The following is a 23,184-nucleotide window of genomic DNA, read 5'->3' as shown; positions in this document are numbered from 1 at the left end:
ATTTGAAGCAACAGCAGATTTCCATTACAAAAAAAAACTTGCAGATCATCCTTTGATGTTTGAGTAGAGAGAGAAACCATACACCTGAAACTAAGGAAGCTGCCTATCACATTGTTAACATGGCAGAATTTGTCTTTCTATCCAAGTAATCTGTTTCTAACTGCAGAGTTGGTTTTTTGTTGTTATTTGTTTGCTTGTTTGAAGGTGCTTTTGTTTGTTTGTTTGTTTGTTTGTTTTTCTTGGTTTGGTTAGGTTTCGCTAATATATGTTAAGTTTTTGGCACAATTTGTTTGTTGTTCATTTCAGCAAATAATCACAAAAATGATGATGATGATAATACAAATTGAATAGAATGAACAGCCAGGGCAAGAAACAAGCAACCAGAGGGGAAAAACAAACAAACAAACAAACAAACAAACAAACTTTCTTCACAAGTTAGGCCAAAATCTTCAAACAGGAGTGGAAGTAATTGAAGAATAGACAGTTTTCATTACACCAATAAAATAAAACTAAATAAAACAAAACAAAAAGAATGAATCCCCCAAATGAACACAAACCACATTGCAAGAATAGACACAATCAGCTTAGTTTATTTTCTCTCTCAAGAGCATACAAAACTTGGAAATAGTCCCCCATGGGAAGCCAAAGCAACAGGTAGAATTGCCACCAGAAAGAATAGATAGGATGTCATATTGCCTGTTTTTTGCTTAAGGGAAATGCATAAATATCCATCAGAATATGATTACAGAACCCAAAGGAAGATATTAGCAAGACAAATTTAGAAATAAAGAAGTTAGAAGTGAATATTTAAGTTGTAGATCAACCAATATTTCTTCTTAGTGAGAAGAGGATACCTTGATTTTGGTTTGTTTCAGTGAAAACAAAACCAAAGCCCTGATGTATCAAGCCTCTTTGAAGTATTTCTAGTTTTCTTTACAGCATGTACATCCAAAGATTTTCTTTAGAAAAATAGTTACGTTAATTATAAGATCTTTCTCAAATTCCAACTGGATAATTGCATTTTGTCTGATTATATTATGCCACAGCTGTGACAGGAAAAAGTTTTATCCACCTGCTGTTTTAAGCTATTGTGTACTTTTACAATTAATTAGTTGCTACATTTCACCCTAGAAACAGCTGCATTTTCAAAAGTAGATTTCACAAACTCCTGAATGTTCTTTGCACATACATGTGTAAAAGTACTTTGATCCTTTAGAGTATATGACTGTAATATGATTTTAATTAACTCATAATTCTGACAAATATTTATCTAGTGCTTTCAAAGTCTGCATAGCTTCTTTTCCTTCTTTAAAAATCTGAGCAAGGTGGAACTAACAGGCAGACTCCAGCTACTGATAGAAAGATGAAGTACATATTCTTGCTTTTATTCAGTTGCTGTGAAAATAATATGGGAACAAAAGTATTTTTACCTCATGTTCAATACAAAGATGTAGCACGTTTTTACTCCATTAAAGAAGGACTTTTTTTCCTTCAAGCCTGGGGGGTTAAATATTTCCAGATTCATCACTGCAAAAGAAAGCAAGTATATCTTTCATTAAAATTGATTCACACAGTGTCAGAATATAATGTCATAAAATTATCTTTTCACTGCTCTCTAGAGAATGTTGTATTCTGTGCCTTCCAGGAGGCATTGTCATCTTTACCATCACATCCAAAAGCTACCTAGAAATTGTGTAGTTTAAGTGGAGCACTTCTGTGGCATTGAGAAATCTTATTGACTGTAAATTAGAGATGAAACAGACATAGAAACCAGCAGAACAGATTTATATAGCCATTATTAATTTCTTATTAATACTTCAGCTAAGTATTAACCATTTATATTCTTCCTGCATATGGATTACTATCTGTACAGGGAATATTGTTCCTTCTTGGGTTTCTGTGTTTATAACAACACTGACATCAGCAGAACTCTATTTCCCTCCTCATAAGGAGCAGGATGTGAAGGGTCTTAGGGTCTGGAAAATCATGGCTGTGATCTGGCAACAGGGTAACGTAATCTCAGTGCATTCTTACAGGACCCAGGATGCAAACAAAAGCTCATGAAATGGAGGTTCCTTTCACTGGTGTCTCAGGTAATACCACGATTTAGTATCAACTGAATATTTGTCTGTATGCACCCAAGATAAAATGCCTTTCAGTGTGTGAGAAACTGGGAAGGACCAGAGCATGGAACTGCTTGTCCCATGAATGCAGGCATCATGTTGCACAGATGGGTGACGGTGGGTTGCTGACTGACTCAGGAAAACCCATATCTCAGCATGAAGATGCTGTAGGTCTAGCAGAGACTATGTTACTGGAATTCACCTTAAGCTTCAGTGGTAATTCATGCCCTGGTTCTCATCACTGTGGACAGCAAACTACTGTGACAGTCCCAGGGCCTGGATTCAATCACATGCATGGGTATTCGAACAAGTCTTCTCAGCTGTTTCTTCTTTCACTGCCTACCTCCTATATGGGTTATTCTGGCTGCAAGATCAACTGTATAAGGTCTATTTTCATGCTTACTAGCAAGAGCTTGGCACAGTGGGAGGCTCTAAGAATGACTGGCACCTGCCTGAAACAAATACCAGCATCAAAATACAACATTTTTCTCTGAGAGAACTGCAGTTCCTCCCTCTCCTCTGAGTTTCATTTGAGGTTTCTCATCTCATGAGAAATAAAGGATTAATGTCATGCAGAAAAATAACCTGTCACCTGGGAGAGTCATATTTTGTGGGATTTATCTATTCCTTGTCGGTGCAGACACTTAACTAAGTTTATCCGAATGCTCATCAGTGATAGTGAAATTCCATGGGGTCTGTGGGTTGTACAGACCCATTTTACTTCAAAAGTTTTCTGGAGCAGTATTTACTTTAATCCTTCTTTTCCTTCCTCTTCTTTTTCTATAACAGCTTTTATTCACATGTGAGTTTCTGGCAGTTTCAATATGTTAAAACCCATTTAGACAACATTAAAACTGAGAATTCTCCACTGTATAAATTTAATTCCAATTACTCCTATTCCCTTGTTATCTGCTGGTTATAATGTGAAGTACTTTCAAAATTGGCATATTAAAGAAGCTATAATTTGCTCGACAGCTGTAGAAACTGTGATAATTAAAGGAAAAATTAATTGGTTTTATTTTGATGTTTCTTTTATTATATTGCAAGAATGAGAATTTTCTTTTCAAGGTAAGAAGTCATCATTTCTCATCTGTCGATTTATCTATATATGTACCTCAGCATCATATTTCTCTGAGCACCTTCCAAAAATGAAAATATGGAAATAATTTTTATCTCTTTTTTTCTCCTCTCAGCCTGTAGAAGAAATAGATTGCTATATTTTAAAGTCAACAAGGACCACTAGGTTATTTAGTATGAGATCCTCAATCAAGCATTACATCTAGGTATGCTTTTATTGAGCACAAGGATGTGATTTCAACTCGGGCAATTCCAGACGGGCATTCAGTTGTGATATGAAAGCTTCAAAAATGAAAAATTCAGCACTTCCTTCAGCAGTTCATTCCAATGTGTGTTGAGCACCAGTGTAATTTCTTTCTACTAGAATCTCTCCAGAGTTAACTTCTAGCTGCTTCTACACTGCCTTTCTTCAGTAGATTAGAAAACTTCTTAGTACTGACTGTCTTCTCTGCATAATGGTATGTATACCATAAAATCAAAGCTTATCTTGGTCTCCTCTGGATAAGTTAATTAGATTTAAATCTCTATGTTTTCCATTGTAAGAGGTCTTCTTTCAGGCCACAGGTGAGATGCAGTCAATTTTTAAACTTCTTTAAACTACAAGCTCCAGTACCAGACTCAGAAGTTTAATTTGGCAGGATTACTACCAGATGAAGTGGCAAAACCTCTCTCCAGCTCTTAATCCATGCTTCCTTGTTTGCACATTTAAAGAGCACTAGGCTTTATGCCATGGCTTTGCACGAGTTGCCTACATGGACCTGCTTCATCAGCATGATTCCTAAACCTTTCATGATCCATTCACACAGTCCCTTCCTGAACTTTAGCTGTAAAGGACAGATTTCTAATAGCCTAGACACTGATTTCTAGTAAATGCTCTACCAAGTCCAGTTGCCATAACTGATGTCTTCTATGTTGAATCTTACTATGTCTGGCGATTTAATCTCTAGAAGAAAGCTCCAGAGAAAGCTTAGCTCAGGCAAGGCCTAGTTCTGGAGATACTTACAAGCACAGAGTGGACTTATTTGACTAGATTCATAACTGGAGCAGTTTAGCTCAATTTTTAGAAATAAGTGGTATGAATCTCTCCAAAATTAAAATTAAAGGATCATTGACTGGTCTTGCAGATATTTGCCTGAGCCTTTCTGTTCCTTAAACTTCTAATCAATACAATGAGTATACAAATATTTATCTCTATAAGTACTTTTCATTAAAAGCTAATTATAGTATACTTCTGCAATTAATTATTATCTGCTTTAAGTAGATATCTTACAAGATTATACTTAATAAAGAGAATCAGTCATTCTTACACTCTGCAGGCTGGGAATTGTTTTAAAGATAAGTTTAATTCCAGTTAAACAAGATGTACTGTAAATGTTCCCTTATACGTTCATTTGACATCCAAGTCTCTAGAGAACTTTTTGCTCTTTTTCTATGTTGCTCTGCATCCATTTTACTTCCCCTCTGGCCATCCATTACAAAGAAGAATTGGGTTGCTGTGATCAGACACCACTGCTGCAGTGCTACCCTGAGCAATCTGTTTCTCTAGCACACAGGTTCAATTCTGGTTGTTTATTGACTTTCTCTGGGTTTCTCAGAACACCTCCTTCTGGATGACTGCAGACTGACTGCACTGCCAGCCAGAGGCATGGGTCTGGATGAGGCAGAAGGAAGCCTATCCCTAGGGGTAAGGACCCAGCAGCATCACAAACATGTTAGATTCCATGGTGAATTACACAAATAGTTAGTAACAGGTTAAATTTCCTTTCCAAAAATCATCAAAAATTGGATCATCAAAATGAACATGATAATATGTAGAAGAAAAAACGTATACAAGACTGAATGATTTTTGGTGTCTTAGTTATCACAGTAGAAAGAAAATAATTGAAAATCAGCACTTATCTTTCTCCAACTTCTTAACTCATGTATTGAAAGCTTTTTAACCAATGAAAAAGTCAGTTCTAACTTATATTCTCCACTTAGAAGAAATACCAGTTGTGAATGAAACCTAAAGCAAACAGGGTTACTACCTCCTTATTACCGCCTGTCCTTAAAGGGTTAGAAAAGAGAGTGGTAATAATGTTTGAGCATGCTTAAATTGCAGCAAAGGAGACACAGGTTCTATTTTTTTGCCACTGCGGATAAGATCCAAAAGAATTAATCTGTGGAGAGACACAAGAATATCTCACCTTCCAAAGTCAATTACTTCCACAGAGAGAAGTTGTTATAACAAAAGCTTTCTGCTTTCAAAGTGTGAAATCAGCCTTCAACTGCACACATCTGCAAAAAGAAAAAAAAAATCATTAAATTACCAGACTGGTGTTACAAATTTAATATAATATAAAAAAATCTACATTTCATTATAAACAGTTTAGAATAATTTCCATACTTAATCATCTAAGTCTTACTTCAGTTTTTAAATCAATGTTTTACCCACTGTACAACATGACAAAATCAAGGAGCATAGTACTTGTTAAGGCTCACATGCAATTGATTGACATCAAAGGGCCCTTCCAGACATTTCACTGAGATTTCAGATATAGCTTTATAAATGCACTTTGAAATGAAGCTCTGATCCCAAAGCAAAAAGAGAAATCATAAAGAAACCAAGGTATTTTCTTGATTACTGCTCAGCATTTTTTCTGTAGACGGAAACAAAACCCAGAAGCTTGTCTTTCAGCTGTTTGATTCTTTGATGCAGGGTAATGATATTAAGATTTTAAGGGCAAAGGAGCAAATGTTAAAAAAAAAAAAAGGACAATAAAAATGATCCACTGGCATCAGGACAGCATACATTATTTTGGTTTTGTTACTGTTGATTTCTTTTTTACAAAAGCAAACAGTTTTATTGTTTCAACGTCTGAAAGAGGAGATGCTGTCAGATAGGCTGCTTGGATGACTGTGGAGACCAGGTCTACCATGGTGTGCTGTGACGGTATATGCAAAACGGACTGCAAAACAGTAGTAGAGCCTTTACACTCCAGCTGGTACATTGTACATCTGACCACATTGTACATCTTTGATTTAGCAGGGGAAAATTACCCAAATTATATTGTGAAAAGAAAAAAAAAAAAGCTGTCGTGGAATTTTGGGGGAACTTTTTCATTAAATACTCTAATAATGTTCAGAACTGGTTCACCTGGTACTCTCTGAGTAATAAAAAAAATATAATAATAATAATAAAAAATTGATTAAAATACTTGATTGAAATACTGGTTTTAAGAATTTAAATCATTTAGATATAAGTCCAGAAGCAAAATAAAAAGTGATTTCTGCAGTGATTGTCTGGACAGTTGAAAGATAAATATTGAATTGTTCCTCACTTGTCATTTGAAGGAAAGGATTAACTCTTTTACATTAACATTTTTCAGCAAAGTTAACATTTTCTGTCATTTTAAAGATATCATTGCATGTGTTAAAGGCCCATTGGCTTCTTTTTTGTGTGGTTCTGTTTACTAGTGATGCAGTATACATTAAAGGGTCTGAAATCTCTTGAAAAGCATTTATGTCCAGAAAGCACATTTATACCCTTTCAGTCCAACATATCTCATGAAACAAATCAATTTGACATAATAGACTTTGTAAAAAGGGTGAAAATATAGAAGGACTTTTTACTCATTAACACAAAAGAAACTACTTCTGACATAAAAAAGTGTCATTTTTGTGTCTCTTGCTTAAGATGTGTAAACAACAAAGTAATCCTGAATTGTACACTGTTTCTGGTAGAAATGAAAGCCAAGTGGCCAATTTGAGCCATTTTATGTCTTTCAGATGAATAGCTGTGAGGAACATCCTTTGAGGCAGACAAATGATCTGAGACAATTCCCAAAAGGTATGATTATATATAAGCACCTGCTTGCTGTTATGATGATTCAGTCAAGAACAATTGTGAATGCTTTTATGAGTTCTGCAAAGTTATTAACCTCAGCAGAGTGCAAACCAGTCTTTTCTTAAGTGTCATAGTTCTGAAAAACCTCCAGCAACTCTCATGTTTAATATGATGAGAAAGTCTTTGTTTATTGGACTACCTAGTCCAGACCAAACTTCAGACTGCTAGACTGCAAAGACAGGGGTAATCAGAGAACCTGTAGGTGGATGAAACTGGAAATTGAAATGAGTCTAAATCCAATAAATATTGGATCTGTGAAAGGCCATTTCTAGTACTCTTTGTTATCTGAGCTGCTGAAACTTAGTTTGACTACCTCCTGGCAGAGTTTCTTTTCAGATTCAGATTTTCAGATGTTCAGCAAAGCAGGCAAAGACTGTGTAGCATGGGGCCCAGATTTACTTCAGCTTTAGTCACAAGATCACAAAAAAAAAAAAAAAAAAAAAAAAGTGAGACTAACATGACATCAAGAGGCCCTTAACATGCATGTGTTTTCGATGCAATGACAATTAGACAAATATGGAGCATGAAAGAGATGGTCCAGGAAAAAAGAAGTGTTATTAGTGCCTATATGCAAGATGGGCTATTAAGAAGGCTTAAATACTAGAGTGCAACAGCACATCCTGCCTTTGACTTTTCAAAATCAAAGACATTATTAAAGAGGGAAAGGCAACATTGTGTGGATGTGAATAATGGACCTTTACACTTCATGGAGACAGAAATTATGAACATATAATGAGATTAGAGTTTCTTAACAGAAAATATTACGGAAAAGAATGTAGTTTAACCACAGTCCACACTAAAATGCCATGTAGCGAGTTTTGTACAAAATAGGTAATATAAGATGTAGGTATATGTAATTGACATAAAAACTTTATTATGGATTTTGTTTCTTGATGCATTTATTTCAAAGCCAGTGAGGAGAGAGACAGTGGGATATCATCATGAATAGCATTAGTCCATCATGAGCAAAGTTTCACTATGAACAGAACTCCTGAGGATGCAACAGTTGTGTTACAGTCCCATCTTAACTGAAGAGAAACATAAAATAATCAAAGTCAGGACCTTCTGTTCTGTGCTCACTGATCTCCAGATTCAATAGGAAATTTTTCAGAGCTTCAAATGTCAAATACTTGTACAGGAAGAATTTATGCATATGTAATCATGTATTTTTCTTCTTTGTGGTAGATCATGGCTATTAAGTTGCTGGACATCTTAGCTCTACACATTTACCTACAGTACAAGAAACTTTCCCATGTTTGGCCTGTGTCATTGATAGCTGTGCATGTAATTTAATTCGACAAATAATATTCTCATAGGCCTCATCAGATAAAAAGCTCTTGTCTACAGAACAGCATAACCTAAATCAGCATAGCATTAGAACATGAGAACATTTATGTCCATTTTGCTACAATGTTAGTACACAGATAAAGCAGGTTTTGGTTCAGTGATGACCACCTGGTCTCCCAGTCACACTGAATGAGTGAAGAGCGATCAGCAGAAAGACTTATTTGGTGTCTTCCATTATCACTCTTTTGCCTCTTTGGCTTCATTGCTGTAGCAGAAGCTGAAATCTGCACTGCCATGGCCTCTTTTCCCACCCTCCTTTTCCTTTCTACACTTTTCAAACTTGGTAGGACAAAGACTGATGCTAGCGTCACCCAGATCAATGATGCTTTTCAAAGGCATTGAGTTGAGTGTGTAAAATTCCTCATGTCAGCCTGCACTTTGTAGCATACATAACCTTGACTGACATATGTGAAGTGGTTCAGTGAGCTGTGATCAACTGGGGATTAATCTGATCTTGTGTTTCACGCACAGATGAAGGGGTTGCATAAGGGAAGTCAATTTTTTTTTCTGCTTATTTTTGCTTATTAGTGGAAATATCTGTCTTGTTTGCAAATGCTGTTGGTAGAGAGCTTGATATTGACCATTTCTCCTGAGTTGCATAATAGGCATGGAAGAAAAGACTTCATCTGCCTGTGGTTTGCTGCTCTTCCAGTCTGAGGCCATGCTTGGCTGCTGCATTAACCCAGATGCCCAGCCTTCAGACAGATCTGTCCAGCCACCAACTGCTCACACACCAAACCCCTGCACTTAGAGCAATGTCTGTTCTCCATCACTGAAGACTGGCTACACCCTGTATAAATATACCAAATCTAGTTTTAATCTTGCTAGTTTGTGTTCAGGTGCAGCAAAGATATGTCAACACTGGGTATGGCTCCTCAGGTAAGAGCTCGCACTCTCTGGCAGGCTTGCCAAGGGTTTCAGTGTTGAAATTCATGGCACCATCTCTTCATTTATTGGCCAGTGGAGTTAGATTAAATCTAGCTTGGCTTTGTGCCTAAAAGCAGTGCATTCATTACACCTGTTGCAATGTAAGTTTATTCCTATGGGGTGGAAACACTTTCAACTTGAGCAACTAGTTCAGCACACAGCCTAAACTTTTGTGCATTCTTATTTTCCTGTTGCCACAATTTCTGCTGTGTGCTCAAAAGAGCAGTCACATTTTTCTGTAAACAAAGTGAAAATATCCCAGAACAAGTCAACTTATCAAGTGCTAAGAACAACTGGACATGGCTCTTTGATACGAATGATACAGCACCACTTTGGATACAGTTGAGTTGATGTGTTTGGTGAAGTTTGCAAAGCCCTTGCGATAGATCTACCCACTTGCCAGGATCAATTCTTGAGTTACTGCCTATAGTCAGGCCTTGATTCCAACATGTGCACCCAGAGCTGGTGAGGAATGACTCTGATAAAATATTATGTCGGTTGCAATTGTTGGCTTACTAAGATGTTTTGGAAAAAAAATTCTTGGGATTTTCAACAAAACATTCACAAAAAAAAAAAAAAAAAAACACTCTTAAAAACATGATATCTGTTTAAAAGAAATTTCCAGATTCAAGTGATCGCCTGCAGCTGTCCTAAAAAGCTAGCTATTTTGCAGAGCATATTTCTCCAACATCATTTGCTAAATGCAAGGTAAAAATGTCTGAAATCAGAATAGTAATCGTAGGGTCAGAAAGCTGTTTCCCACTGAGTATTGAACACATATATGTGCAAAAGGTTGGAGGGGTTCACGACAGCTGATTTTAGCCCTTTTATATTTGGCAGGGATGGGGTTGGGGGAGAAATTTTGGAACACATTAGCTCTAAATAATCCCGGATTTTGGATCCAAGATTTGTTTTAAAGAGAGCAAAGTAATTGCAGTTTTCCAGTTAACCTTATTCTATACATGCAAGCTTTAACCTTCACTTTATTTGCTGAATGGGTGGGTCATGACTCATCGACATAATCTCTTCAAAGTCTGCCAGCCTGGGTGCCTTCCCTAATGATATTGCTTGTTTTGTGCATTGATACAGTGACACTTGAGAAAAATGCTTATTCTTTGAAAGGTCAGTGTACAGCTTAATCTACATCAGAGCAATCACTTTCTGCAAAGCCTATTGCTGAAACATAGATTTTAACCTTTTTACATCTCAACTTTTCAGTTTTCTTTTCATTTACTGTGCTCTGGACTGACATACCAGCTATTTGACGTTAAAGTTTGAATTCCTCTCTCCAAAATGGTAAGTTTGGTAAGGTCAGGATTTTGTCTGTTCTTCCTTATCCTCAAGAGTATTTTAATGAAAGACCAGCATTACACAGCTCAGTGCTAAAAGGATAATAGAAATTGCAGAGCACAGCATTCACAACTCCGTTTTATGAGGAGAATCAAAGCCAAAAGTGCTCTGATTTTTCACTACAAATACTACTTTACGTCCTGTCATGACTGGACAAAACCTTGAGAGATCTTTCTGTCTACCCACCTGCAGTATTGTTTTGCTGCAATTTGCCATCAAGTTGTAGTCAGTAAGTAACTCAAGGCAGAACTGAACTTGCTCAGTACAGAGTATGCAACCAGCATTGCTGGTAACTAAATTAAATTAACATTGCTCTGCGTTAAGGCCTTTAAGACAGTATTGTGCTCTTGCAAGTGTTTCAAGCTACATGGGAACATACACATACACAAACAAAAGGAATACATACTGTTGGAAAAACAGTCTTTTGATTTTGGAAGTTTTTTCAAGATAACAAGAGAAATTATTCAGGTGGGACAGATGTAGAGGTACAAACATCTAATAAGACAATCAGTAGAAAGGCAGTGAACCAAATAGAATCCTACCATATGACTCTACTGAAATTTATTGTGTGAATTAAATAATACAGTTCAAAACCTTTCTACATCACTTTACTGTTCTCCCTTGGCACAAGAGAATGAATTAGACAGCTGTCACCTTGTCTGTAAATAATGTTCAAAGCTAATTTCTTTGAAGAAGTTCCTTTATGTGCACTTCAGTAAGATGAATGTAGATAATTAAATATTAAGATATTTAAATCAAGTTGAATATAGTCCACAGCCAAAGTAAATTACTACCTTGTACTGAATCTTTATCACATGAATCTGCTTGTTTTGTTTTGCTTTGTCTTACTCAATTCAGAAAGCAATACCAAAGTATTGTCACTAGTTTTGGTTACAGTGTTCAGATGACATCCTCTTCTGTCACACTGCCAGTTTTTTTCCCTGACTTGTATCCTGCCTGACTTGATGTGAGGTGCGAGAGGTGAGGATCACATTCTGATGCTCAATTGCATTCTCAGCTTTGTACCCACAACAAGTTACTGAACAAAGCACTTCTGAGGTCAGGGGAACAACCAGAAGCAATGCTCACTATGCAAACAGCAAAGCCAGGGAGAAAGATGGCCACAAGTCCTGACAGAAACACCAAATATTAAGAAAGTTCTTCAAGATATTTTAATGCCCATCAAGGCAATCAGGATGTGGGCATACAGTAACCTATTTCCACATCATCAAAGTCAAGGGGAGCTTTGTGACTGAGCTTTGTCTGATGCATTAAGATGGGGCACACTGTGCATCTGTTTTAGCAGGAGGAGATGGTGAGCTAGGTGCACCAGAACGGAGCCCATGCCCCAAGCTGTGATGTACCATTGAGCTAAGTTCACTAGATTTATCGCTTACTAGTCAAAAATGTATGTCACATGAAAAGCAATAGAGTGCATTAACTGATTGGGAAATTGTTCGGTATGAACTCAGTAAATCAAATATGGTTACTTTTTATTCTATGAATTTTATGCTACATTCTTAAACATTCACAAACTGAGATATTTTAGAGCCACAAATCATTTGTAGCCACCATCAGCCTACAAACATGACCTGACTCTACAGGGAACTGGGCACCTATAGCTAGCTAAGGTAAAATTTAATTCATACTTATGATGTTAGTATTAAAATGTTGGGAGGAGAATGGTGGGCACATGTGTAGGTTCTCAATTGTAGCAGCACTGCATGGAGGTGAGAACAGCAGAGCTGTCCAAAAATGGCACTGTTTTTCCTTACTTCCAAGCTGTTTGGTGTACCATACGTTATGTCAAGTCATCCCACATGCAGTCTGGTTTTGTTCGATTTTTAAGAGTCTCACACTCCCTGGGTCAGGAGAACACTGCCAAAAATATATATTTAACAGTGATAAGAGAGAGACTCTCCATTTGCATTCCCTTTCTGTACCTGCAGCCCATAGTTTAACAGAGGGGAATGAAAGTGGGTAATGTATGGGGATGGTGAAAAATAAAAGCTTGTACAGAAACAAACAAACAAAAAGGCTATATTCCTTAACAGCTCAATTCCAGACATCCTAATAATAAAATATGTTTAATTGGATATTGTTCTAGTAAGGAAGATGTAGCATCATTTTGGAATGGCATTGCTCCACTGCAACACATTTGCAGCCTTTCCATTTCAGTAATTAAGTTATTTATTGGAGAACTACTCTATAAATTCCCCCCAAACAGGCTGTAAAGAACAACATATCCACACATAGTGTATGAGTGATTTATAGGGACCAGTCGCCTTTAAGCTATGTAGCAAAATAATGATTCCTTCAAGTTAGATGGCTAGTTTTAGTGACATGTATACTAAACAGTTGCCATGTAATACCTCCCTGTAAACTGATACATGGCAAGTTGTCATTGCTCTTTGCAGTATAAAAATTGTGACAAACATACTGAAAGAATGATTTGTTTTCTCTTTTAGCTGACTGTTCTTTCAGAATTGAGAGGGGAATAGCAAGCATGTTTGTAATTAAAGATAACACACAATTCTTCTGTGTTATCATTTTACCTACAAAACCCCAGAGTAAAATAGCTTTAGCATGAAAAGAAACACATATGGAGCTGCTGATGGGATATTCTCTGCTTGAAGTATGGCTTAGAGAGAGGAAAAATTTGAGCACAGATCCTAACAATAGAAAAATAAATAGGATTCCATCTTATGCCTCTGTCTGCTCAGTATTCTCATATAATAGCTATCTCCAAACAAAGTGGCACAGTAAAACTTTTTGTGGACTGCCATTACCTGCTGTTGTCATCTTGGAAGACAGGACTGCCTGTAAAGCACTGTCTGCAGTGGTCAGCAAACCTTTTTAATGTGTGGAGTCTTTCAGGTATTCACCTTCCACAAAGGCTAGGCCAAGGCAGTGAGAAGGTCTTCTGCTGATTCCTGTGGACACATGGAAGTGACTGAGACAATAGGAAAATGTGTGCTCTTAGGAAAACATCAGACTGGCATGCAAAGCATGCAAATTAGCTCTGAAAAGCAGCACAGTGGTGTTAATGTCTTCCAAACAGCATACATGTTACCAAGAAATTTTAACTGAAGATAACATGATTAAGATCTGCTTTTTCCACAGAAACTGATGAAAACTCTTGAGTATTTTTCAGCATATACGTAGCAGACATGCTACATCTGTTCTGTTGATATGCCTGAGACATCAGTCTGCAATCCAGATGTCACCCTGTTTTCAGTTGTATATAGGCTTTTGAGACCTCGCTCTTCGGTAGAAGCAAGGTTGCATGACATGTCTCAGGAATGAGCCCTTGGTATCCAATTTAGAAATCAGACCAGCTCTTCTCATAAATAAGGATCATCTCACCACAGTTACCTCTCACTCTTCCCAAGTTAAATAATCATAGCTGTCTGGTTTTAAAATTTACTAAATCTTGACCCTGGATTTAAATTTTTTCAGACCTTTGGAATATTTAGATAAGTATTTTTGTTCTGATCAATCTTTATATTCTAATAAAATGTCACACAGTTTTGCCAGTTATGGAAGCAATCTCCATACCTATGCCTTGGCTGGAAAAACTGAGCACCAGTTCATTACACTCCAATTTATTAACATGCCTCAGTAACTCCCAATGGGAACCAGGCAAAGGTTTTCACAGGAGCGTGGAAAAACATTTTGAGAACACAATAACAATCTGGTATGTGACATCTTTTAGACACTATAATGGAAAAGACCGTGGCAATTTTATGTGGACTTTATGGAAAATAATGAAGTATAGAAAATGTATGAGTAGAGCACTGTCAATGAAACTCTGCAATCAGATTATTTTTCTCCCAGGCTCTAACTCCTGCTTCATGATGCATAGCGTATATCACAACCTAGTATTTCCCAGTAGAGCCCATAACAGTGAGAACTATTGATTAAATGTTAACCCCTTTACTTGAAAAGTTGAAATTTCACAAAGTGCATCCCATTACCAGCCATGGTAATATGTCTGAAAGATCAACAATTCCAAACAGTTGCTGCAACATGAATCTTTATTCGTGGATTGGAATTTAAATTAAAATAGTTGATGCTTACTTTCATAGTATATAGTAGTAAAACAAGAATGCTTCAATATATGGTATTGGATACTCTCTATGCAATTTAAGCATACGCACACGTATATATTTATATAGTAGTGATATAATATCAAATTAATAAATTGCAAATTACTAAAGAATAAATATCAATCATCAATCTGCTTATGAAACTCAATATACTGTCATGCTAAAATGTGTGTGTGTGTTTTCAACCACTCACCACATTAAAATTGGCAGTTTCTGATAACTGGTTATTTGCATATGTAATTATGGGATTTGCACACAAACTCTAAGTGTATAAATGTGCGTTTCTTTCTAACCTTAGAGTAAGTTAGTTTACTCTGAATTTCTTCATTGGTTTTCTTTCTGAAATTCAGCTTCTTTCCTAACAATTTTTTTTTCCTAAAACCTTGACATCTTATCTGTAAGTCAAGCTCACGTTTTCATTTTTTCTGATGAAATATTTATGAGAAGTAGGATTTTCTTTATCTGAAGAAAATATATAATTTAAGTCAGAAAACGTTCAGCTCCTACAAGCATAATTGGCAAATTTAGAAATAGGCAATTCTCAAAATATTCATTCAGATGAAAATCTCTGGGGTTCACACAGCAGAGTAAAAATCTCAAGGTTAGAAACACTGGAATTCTCTGTAACGCATTCTCTGGGTGGATACTTTTGACTTCATGACACAACAATGATTTTATTCAGTGTCTTATACTAAGAATGCTGTTAACAGAGAGGGCTTCAAGCCAAAAACATGAAGTTTTGGAAATTTTAGAACTGGGTCAAAACTTTGTAGTTTTGTCCATTCACTGGGTTATTTATATATTTATTTGTTTGTTTGCTTGTTTGTTTTTACTGCATAAGAAAATAATATTGATTGTAAGCATAGCTATTAGTTTCATTAGTGCTCTAGACACTAACACTTGAAGACATTTAGATGCCTCCTTTCACTAGTGTGGTTTAACCTAGCCAGCAGCTAAACACCACACAGCCGTTCGCTCACTCTCCCCCCTCCCTCCCTAGGATGGGGGAGAGAAACGGGAAAGTGAAGCCTGTGAGTTGAGATAAAGACAGTTTATTAAGACAGGAAAATAATAATAACAATAATAATAATAATAATATTACTAATAATAATGTGTACAAAACAAGTGATGCACAATGCAACTGCTCACCACCCGCTGACCGATGCCCAGCCTATCCCCAAGCAGCCGGCCCCCCACCCCGGCTAGCCACCCCTATATATTGTTTAGCATGATGTCAGATGGTATGGAATACCCCTTTGGCCAGTTTGGGTCAGCTGTCCTGGGTCTGTCCCCTCCCAGCTCCTGCTGCACCCCTAGCCTGCTCGCTGGCAGGACAGAGCGAGAAGCTGAAAAGTCCTTGGCTTGGTGTAAGCACTGCTCTGCAACAATTAAAACATCAGCATGTTATCAGCGCTCTTCTCATCCTAATCCAAAACATAGCACCCTACCAGCTACTAGGAGGAAAATTAACTCTGTCCTAACTGAAACCAGGACAACTAGAAGTTACCTCTTTAATATATCAGAGGATAGATGTGTCTACATTTCCCAATGGCACCAAATAAAGACACAGCATAATGAATCAGTGTGTAAAGCATTGTCGTATCTGCCTTAGAAATATTTCTAGGACATTCTAAAAGCATCTTCAGCAACGCACTGTCTCAGTCAGAGCCTCTATACATCAAATACATGTTTATGCAGTAACCTATAAGGTTACTCCTTTGGAAAGTCCTTACCATGTTGTAGTCAATAGCAACAATATGATGGCTTTCATTTATCAGGAGCAGTGTAAAACCCAGACACTGTACTAAATAAGGTGGGAAGATAGGACAAGTCCTCCAGAGTTGTACTTTTCATTACAGGGGTGTTCCACTGTAGTGGATTTTATGAAGTTGGGATTTTATGCAGGGTGCTTTTGATTTCTTATTTTTTATCTATATCTATTCAATCAACCACTTTAATTTACTCTCTGGGCAGGCTGCTAGTTACTGAGTGACAAGTTTCCAGTGCTTGCAAACAGGACACAGCAATATTCATCACAGAGAAAAGATATGCCTTGAAACGCTTTCTGCATTCTTGTTTTCCCCACCCCACAATGTATTTCTTGGGTATGGTGGTTATTTTCAACACTACAGAAAGGAGAAGATACTCGTCAGAGGTCCTTTTACATTTTTAGGAGTCTCAGTATGTTGCTCATAATGATACAGTGATTACTGAACATTACAAAGGTCCAACTTAATCAATGAACAAATTACAATGAATATCAAATCTATAGGCAAAAATTATTTGTTACCACTACACAAATCCATCTGGAGGCTTTGTTGGAGAAGGTGTCACAACAGTTTGCTAAAATTCCTCACTGGGTTGCTTTAAAACACAAGCTAGCTGGGCAGCATTGCACAAGCAGGGAAACCAGGCAAATGGTGCCTCAATTCCCTTTGCTCTCCTTTAGTTCTCTGTACAGGGAAATCAGCCACAGTTTTTGTCCTCAGTAAGTTCACTATGCAAAGGGACAGGTCAAAGCAAAACATGGGAATGTGGTTCCTGGGGGTATTTCTCAGTGTGAATACTCTTGGTCTGAGCCTGGGCAGATCAAGCTTGCTGTACTTCCACTGCCCCATCTGTACAACAACCAAGAATAAAACTAGGTCCCCCAGCTCTCCTTCTATATAGAAAAAAAAAAAAAAAAGGGCCCCAAACAGACTTTATGTGAATTTTAGGCAGCAGGAGCCACGGTTACAACGCAGCTCCGTCCCCCCACCCAAGGTGGCCTGCTGTCACTAGAGCTGTTTGGAGCACTGTCCCTGCACACACAATGTGCCAGCCCACCCTGTGCCACCCAGCACCTGTCTTTGTCCCAGGCCCAGGTGTTAATTAAGCCGGGTCGTGCTGAGCCCCCAGTGCATGATAGAACTGTAGAATCATAGAATGGTTTGGGTTGGAAGGGACATTAAAAAATCGTCTAATTCCACCCTCCTTCTTCCCCCTTCTCTCCCCTGTGCCATGGTCCACACCAATAAAACAGCCCACAGCATGTAGAAGGCACTGGCAGCACTGGGCTCCTCGCAGAAGAGGGAAGCATTAAGTGCTTCCTTTCTATGACACTGCCAGTAGCATGGCCACAGCCACCTCTCTCCCACCATGTAATATGCGAGGTTTAAAGCATGCACACAAGAAGTGGGAAGTCTGGGTTTTTAAGCATTAGGAAGAAGTTCTTTACTCAGAGGGTGGTGGTGAGGCACTGAAACAGGCTGCCCAGAGAAGCTGTGGATGCCCCATCCCTGGAGGTGTCCAAGGCCGGGCTGAATGGGGCTTTGGGCAACCTGGTCTAGTGGGAAGTGTTGGCAGGAGGGGGGTTGGAATTAGATGATCTTTAAGGCTCCCTCCAGCCCAAACCATTCTATAATTCTATGACCCTCTCAGACACTGGAAAACCAGGTTTTTCCATTTCCGTGGGAAATGTCTTGAGAAGCCCAGAAATTTTCCTGGGAAGTGCCCAGACCATCAGGCTGTGATTCAGATGGGACATTTAGTTCTCCTGCTGAGGCTGTGACATGAGACAGGCGTGGAAGATTGATGGAGCTGAAAAGAGAAGGTAACAGACAGGAAGGAGCCTGGTACTCTGAACTCACTGCTGTTATGCTGCAGAGAGCAAAAATACAAATGTGCTCCAGAAAGGATTAGACCAATTCATAGACAATAGGTCCATCAGTACCTATTCAGTACAAAGGCAGAAACAATTTCATCTTGCTCAGAGAGTCTCAAATCACTGATTGCTGGGTGAAGATGCATATCAGTAGAAGGATATTTCCACTTTTATCTTCTTTATCATATTCTTACCTGAACATTGACTCAGAACAGGGGGCTGGGTTAGGCAGACTTTAGGTGTGAAGCAGAAAGGCTGTTCTACTGGACCTTCTTCAAGGCAGGTGGTTCCAGCTCCCAACACACTTTACATATTTTATACTAAACAGTAATTGATGAGAAGGGTAAAGAGTAAGAATAACAACAGAAACAATCCTACAATAAAGGTCAACATCAAGCAAAATCACCAGAGAAACAACTGGGAATGAGGGGACTTAGTTCAACCTTGACACTACATTAGAACTTAGTGCTCCTGATGTGCTTGCAAATATGCCATTGCATGCCATTTTGGCTGGCTGCGGTTGTGTGATGAACAAGTTTGTCACAGGGAACAGAGGACAACACTCATTTCACATAGACCACTAAACATCTGACAGATGATAATGACTTCATGTCACAGATGACCCAAAGGTGAAGGTCTTCACATCTCATTACACAGTCCCTTAGCTGTCCAGTAATCCCAAGTACTTTTTGTCAGGCCCACACTTTTGTGTCAAGTAAGTAAGCTTTCGATCATGCAGAATATTTCTCTCCTTTGGCCTGATCCTTCCTTCAGGATGGAAGCCCCTCAAGGCTTTTCAGGTCTAAGCTGCTGTATTTGGAAGGTTATTTTCACTGGCTTGCAAAGCCTGAAGCAGCATCACTAGTCCCAAACACACAGAGCTCTAATTGAAACCGTTCCCAGAAGCTCTGTATCTACATATACACATCCTGATTATGACAAAGCTCATGAATAATCACTGGTATGAACTTGTTCCTCATTGTCACAAGTTCAGGAAAGCAATGGGGATCCAATTGCATCACCCGATCCCTCTGCATGGCAAAGATGACAAAGTTCCCATTTTCTAAAAATAATTACATAGCCCAGTGTGAATATGTGCTGCAAAGGACGCCAGGATGACTCACAAGCACGGAGACTATGAAAATGTATTCGTGCTGCAGCATTAGGATTAAGACTGAGTGAAGTTGTAAATATTCAGCTTTACTTCAAGTTTCACCTCAGCTCTTCAAACTTCTGGCTAACCCCATTTGATGAATTAACACTGCATTGTTGTGTCCTTAAGCATCCAAAAATATTCCCTTCCTCTAAAAGCTTTTACATGAATGCAGCAAATTCTGCTTTTAGTGCTGTGCTCTCCCTCTCTTGTTAACATATGTGGTTTTCAAAAGAGGAAAATATAAGCCAGGCAATTTCTGTTTTCTGACCCCATGAATCTAAAATGAGATGGTTTCATTGTCTTTCTTTATCCACACTGTAATTGCTGTTCCTGGTGTATTTCCAGAATGCACCTCTCTGGGGATTCACACACAATCACAGTATATTAGAATATTTCAATGCTTTTGTTTTCTTCATGGCTTTTGCAATGATTTTCTTTCACATTCCCGATCTTTGCTGGCACATCCTGGAGTACATCCACTGAAGTCAATGAAATGTCATTTAATTGTACCCACTGAGGATTTGATCTGAGACCTTTAGCTTTATCTGTGGTCTATCACAACCTAAAAACTTTGCTCCTTTGAAAAGCATAAATGTATACATTTTTATATGCAAATTAAGGTTACATATCAAACACTCAAAATAAAATAAAATCAAGCACTCATAAAATTTATGTGATTGAAGACTTTCAACTGCAATTTTTTTCCTTGATGGTTTTGATTGTTAAGGGGTATACATTGCAAAACATCCTAGTGTATCTATAAACTGTTTTCCAAAAAAATTGTTTTGACAGATTTTTCAAATTTGTCTGTTCAAGAGCAGAAGAGGTTGTTGATAAATATTTCTAAATTAAGAGCAAGAGACAGTAACGTTTTCCCCATGAAGACATTCAAGAACTGGAGCACACTGTCCAGAGAGGCTGTGCAGTCGTCATCCTTGGAGGTTTAGAACACCCAACTAGAACAATCTCGAGCAACCTGGGCTGATCTCACAGCTCTCCTGGCTTTGGGCAGGAGGTTTCCCTAGAGACATCCTGTGGTCCCCTCCAACTTAAACTATCCTACTAAAATATATTTAGAAAAAAATATACTATCATAAAAGAAATACCATGTATTTGTTATTTTCAGCTTCATAAGTGCTAAACTGTAAGTGTTCTGTGTTATCTCCAGTATATGGCAACATCATATGAACACCTTTATCATACTTAATATGATAAAATTGATAGGTGGAAATAAATACAGAAACACAGAACTATATAAGCCAGTGACAGAAAAGTAGGCGTCAAAGCTGATTTTTTTTTCTTTGCCCCCAACCTTGTACTTTCACCCGTATTCTCAGAAGTTTAAGATAAATATTTAATTTTATGTTCTGCCTACTCTTCTGAGTACTGCATTTGGGATTTTGTAAAATGTTGCCTGCACCTTGCAAATTTTACCTTTATATTCAGTTGTAATCTTATTATTAGTAAACTTCTCTAAAAGATGAGAGGAAAAATGGAAGTAGCTATGAATTACTTGTACATGCTGAATTTTGGAAGCTCAGATCCAACCTTTTGCTTCTTTAGTTCAGGTCTACAAATATTCACTTTTTCATTTTGGGAAGGTTTTATTTTGGCCTCTGTATGTTTTGCATCATATTAACCAATTTTGGAAGAAAGCAGATGTAGCAGGTGCTGTGTTTACTTGTAGACAAAAAAAGCAAAGATCTCCCTTCAAAACAAATAAAACACCAGGCACAGAGTAATACTTTGATCCCGCTGAAGACCAGCCAAGGAACCTGAAGGTGCACAAATCCATGGGACCTGATGAGATACATCCATGGGCCCTGAGAGAACTCATGGATGAAGTTTTAGCAACTATTTTAGCCACTATCCACCATTTGAGAAGTCGTGGCAGTCCGGTGAAGTTTCCACTGACTGGAAAAAAGGAAACATAACCCCCATTTTAAACAGGGAAAAAAAGAAGACCTAAATGGCTAAGTAGGCACCACCACCAGAGACTGGTACAAGGCTATGTGTCCAGGTGGCACAGGGTCCTACTTGCTCAGCGCTGGAAGTGTTGGCATTTCCCTGGCATGATTTTCAGTGAGAACCACAGCCCAACTCTGGCATGAGCTACTGGACTCTTGTTGCTGTTCCAGCAGACCCTTCGGCACATTGCAGGAGAAAGTGCAAAGGACTTGCAGCCTATGACTCCTAGCTCACAATATGTATGAGGCAAACACACCCTTTCTTGCACAATGTAATCCTGAAATGGATTGTGGATCCTAGAGCAGTCATAGATAATACTAGGCAGAAAACCAAACAGAGAGAGGCTTGAGTTCAGTGAGGGAAACCCAGTACTTTGTTGATCCCAGTAACTCTTTGTGATGTTCCAATTCAATGGACTTTGTAGCTTTAGAATCTGTATGAAATTTTGTGTTCAAAACAATACAAAACAATAACTATTGAAGTTAGTGTGACAGTATTTTTTATTATCCCTAATCATAATCATGGCCCTATTATGCTCAGTGCTGTAAACACATGCATTAATGAACTGTTTGTGCCTCAAGAATTTGCAGATCACAATTATTTTGGTACGCAGAAGTGAATCGGGGTGTGCCCACTGAGGAATTCAAAAGCAAAGCAAGGTGGAAAACCCTATTTCTAATTTCAGCCATCTAAAATGTAGTCTAAACCAATTTTCTAGGCTTAGTGTCCTTCTAATGGCAGATGGAGAGATACAGGTATCTGTCAAGGCATACCCACTTCATCCTAAATTCATGCCAGTTGAAATGAACAACTTCATGGGACACCTACCTAGTCTATAGGTATTTAAATTCTGAAGCCAAATCCAGGAAACATTTCTCATAATTATGGAGGAAAAACATCTAAAATTAGAATGGAAATTTCTTTAAATTCTCATATCTGAATTTTTAAATCATAAAATACAATATTAATCTTAAATTCCTAATTATCAGAAGAAAGAATTCCACTTTCATTCCTTTTCCCACTTTTCTTTATTCCTTTGTGAAAGATTTTAATAGCAGAAATGAAATCTAGATGTTATTTTTTTTAATTTAATTTAAATTTAGTTCCTTTTTTCTGCTTCTCTGGCTTTTTAGAGCTGTCTATGGTTTTAAGTTGTCCAAGAGTATAACACTTTGAAATGTATTATTGGACTTTATAACAGTGTCTACAAGTATACCTGGAGCATGACAATTCAAAAAAAAAAAAAAAAAAAAAAGGAGTGGGGGAAGAAAAATGAAGAATTGGAAGGGAACAGTGCACATTATTCCCACAAACAGAACCACAAAAAGGGGCAGCAAACTTTAAAAAATATAAAGTATTTAATTGTAAATATTTTTCTTTTAATCTGAAACCCCAAACAAACCATTTCAAAAATTGCTCCCCAATTTACACTATAACCACTTCGAACTTTTTCTTCCTGCAAAAAATTACAGCATATAGCTAAATACAGATACTTGTAAGTAAGTAAAGAACCTTCCCATCTCAAAACCAGGCAATTCAAAGAGATGTATGGGACCTTAGCAACCTGGCTGTCTCCACTCCACTTACAGACTGCCAGC

General features: G+C 37.8%; 1 long non-coding RNA gene across 1 annotated transcript; it reads right to left on the bottom strand.

Moving 5' to 3' along the window:
- Window positions 1-696: 696 nt before the first annotated feature.
- LOC121070101 lies at window positions 697-16,001 on the bottom strand. Its single transcript, XR_005819889.1, has 4 exons — window positions 15,969-16,001; window positions 13,500-13,643; window positions 5,387-5,477; window positions 697-1,527 (listed from the first exon to the last, which is right to left on the bottom strand). It is a non-coding gene; the product is annotated as an uncharacterized LOC121070101 (long non-coding RNA).
- Between the last annotated feature and the right edge of the window lie 7,183 nt (window positions 16,002-23,184).

The sequence above is a fragment of the Cygnus olor genome, chromosome 4, assembly GCF_009769625.2.
Source record: "Cygnus olor isolate bCygOlo1 chromosome 4, bCygOlo1.pri.v2, whole genome shotgun sequence".
In the NCBI taxonomy this organism is placed as follows: domain Eukaryota; kingdom Metazoa; phylum Chordata; class Aves; order Anseriformes; family Anatidae; genus Cygnus; species Cygnus olor.
Note: the sequence above shows the minus strand (reverse complement) of the source record. Positions and strands in the feature narration are given on the sequence as shown.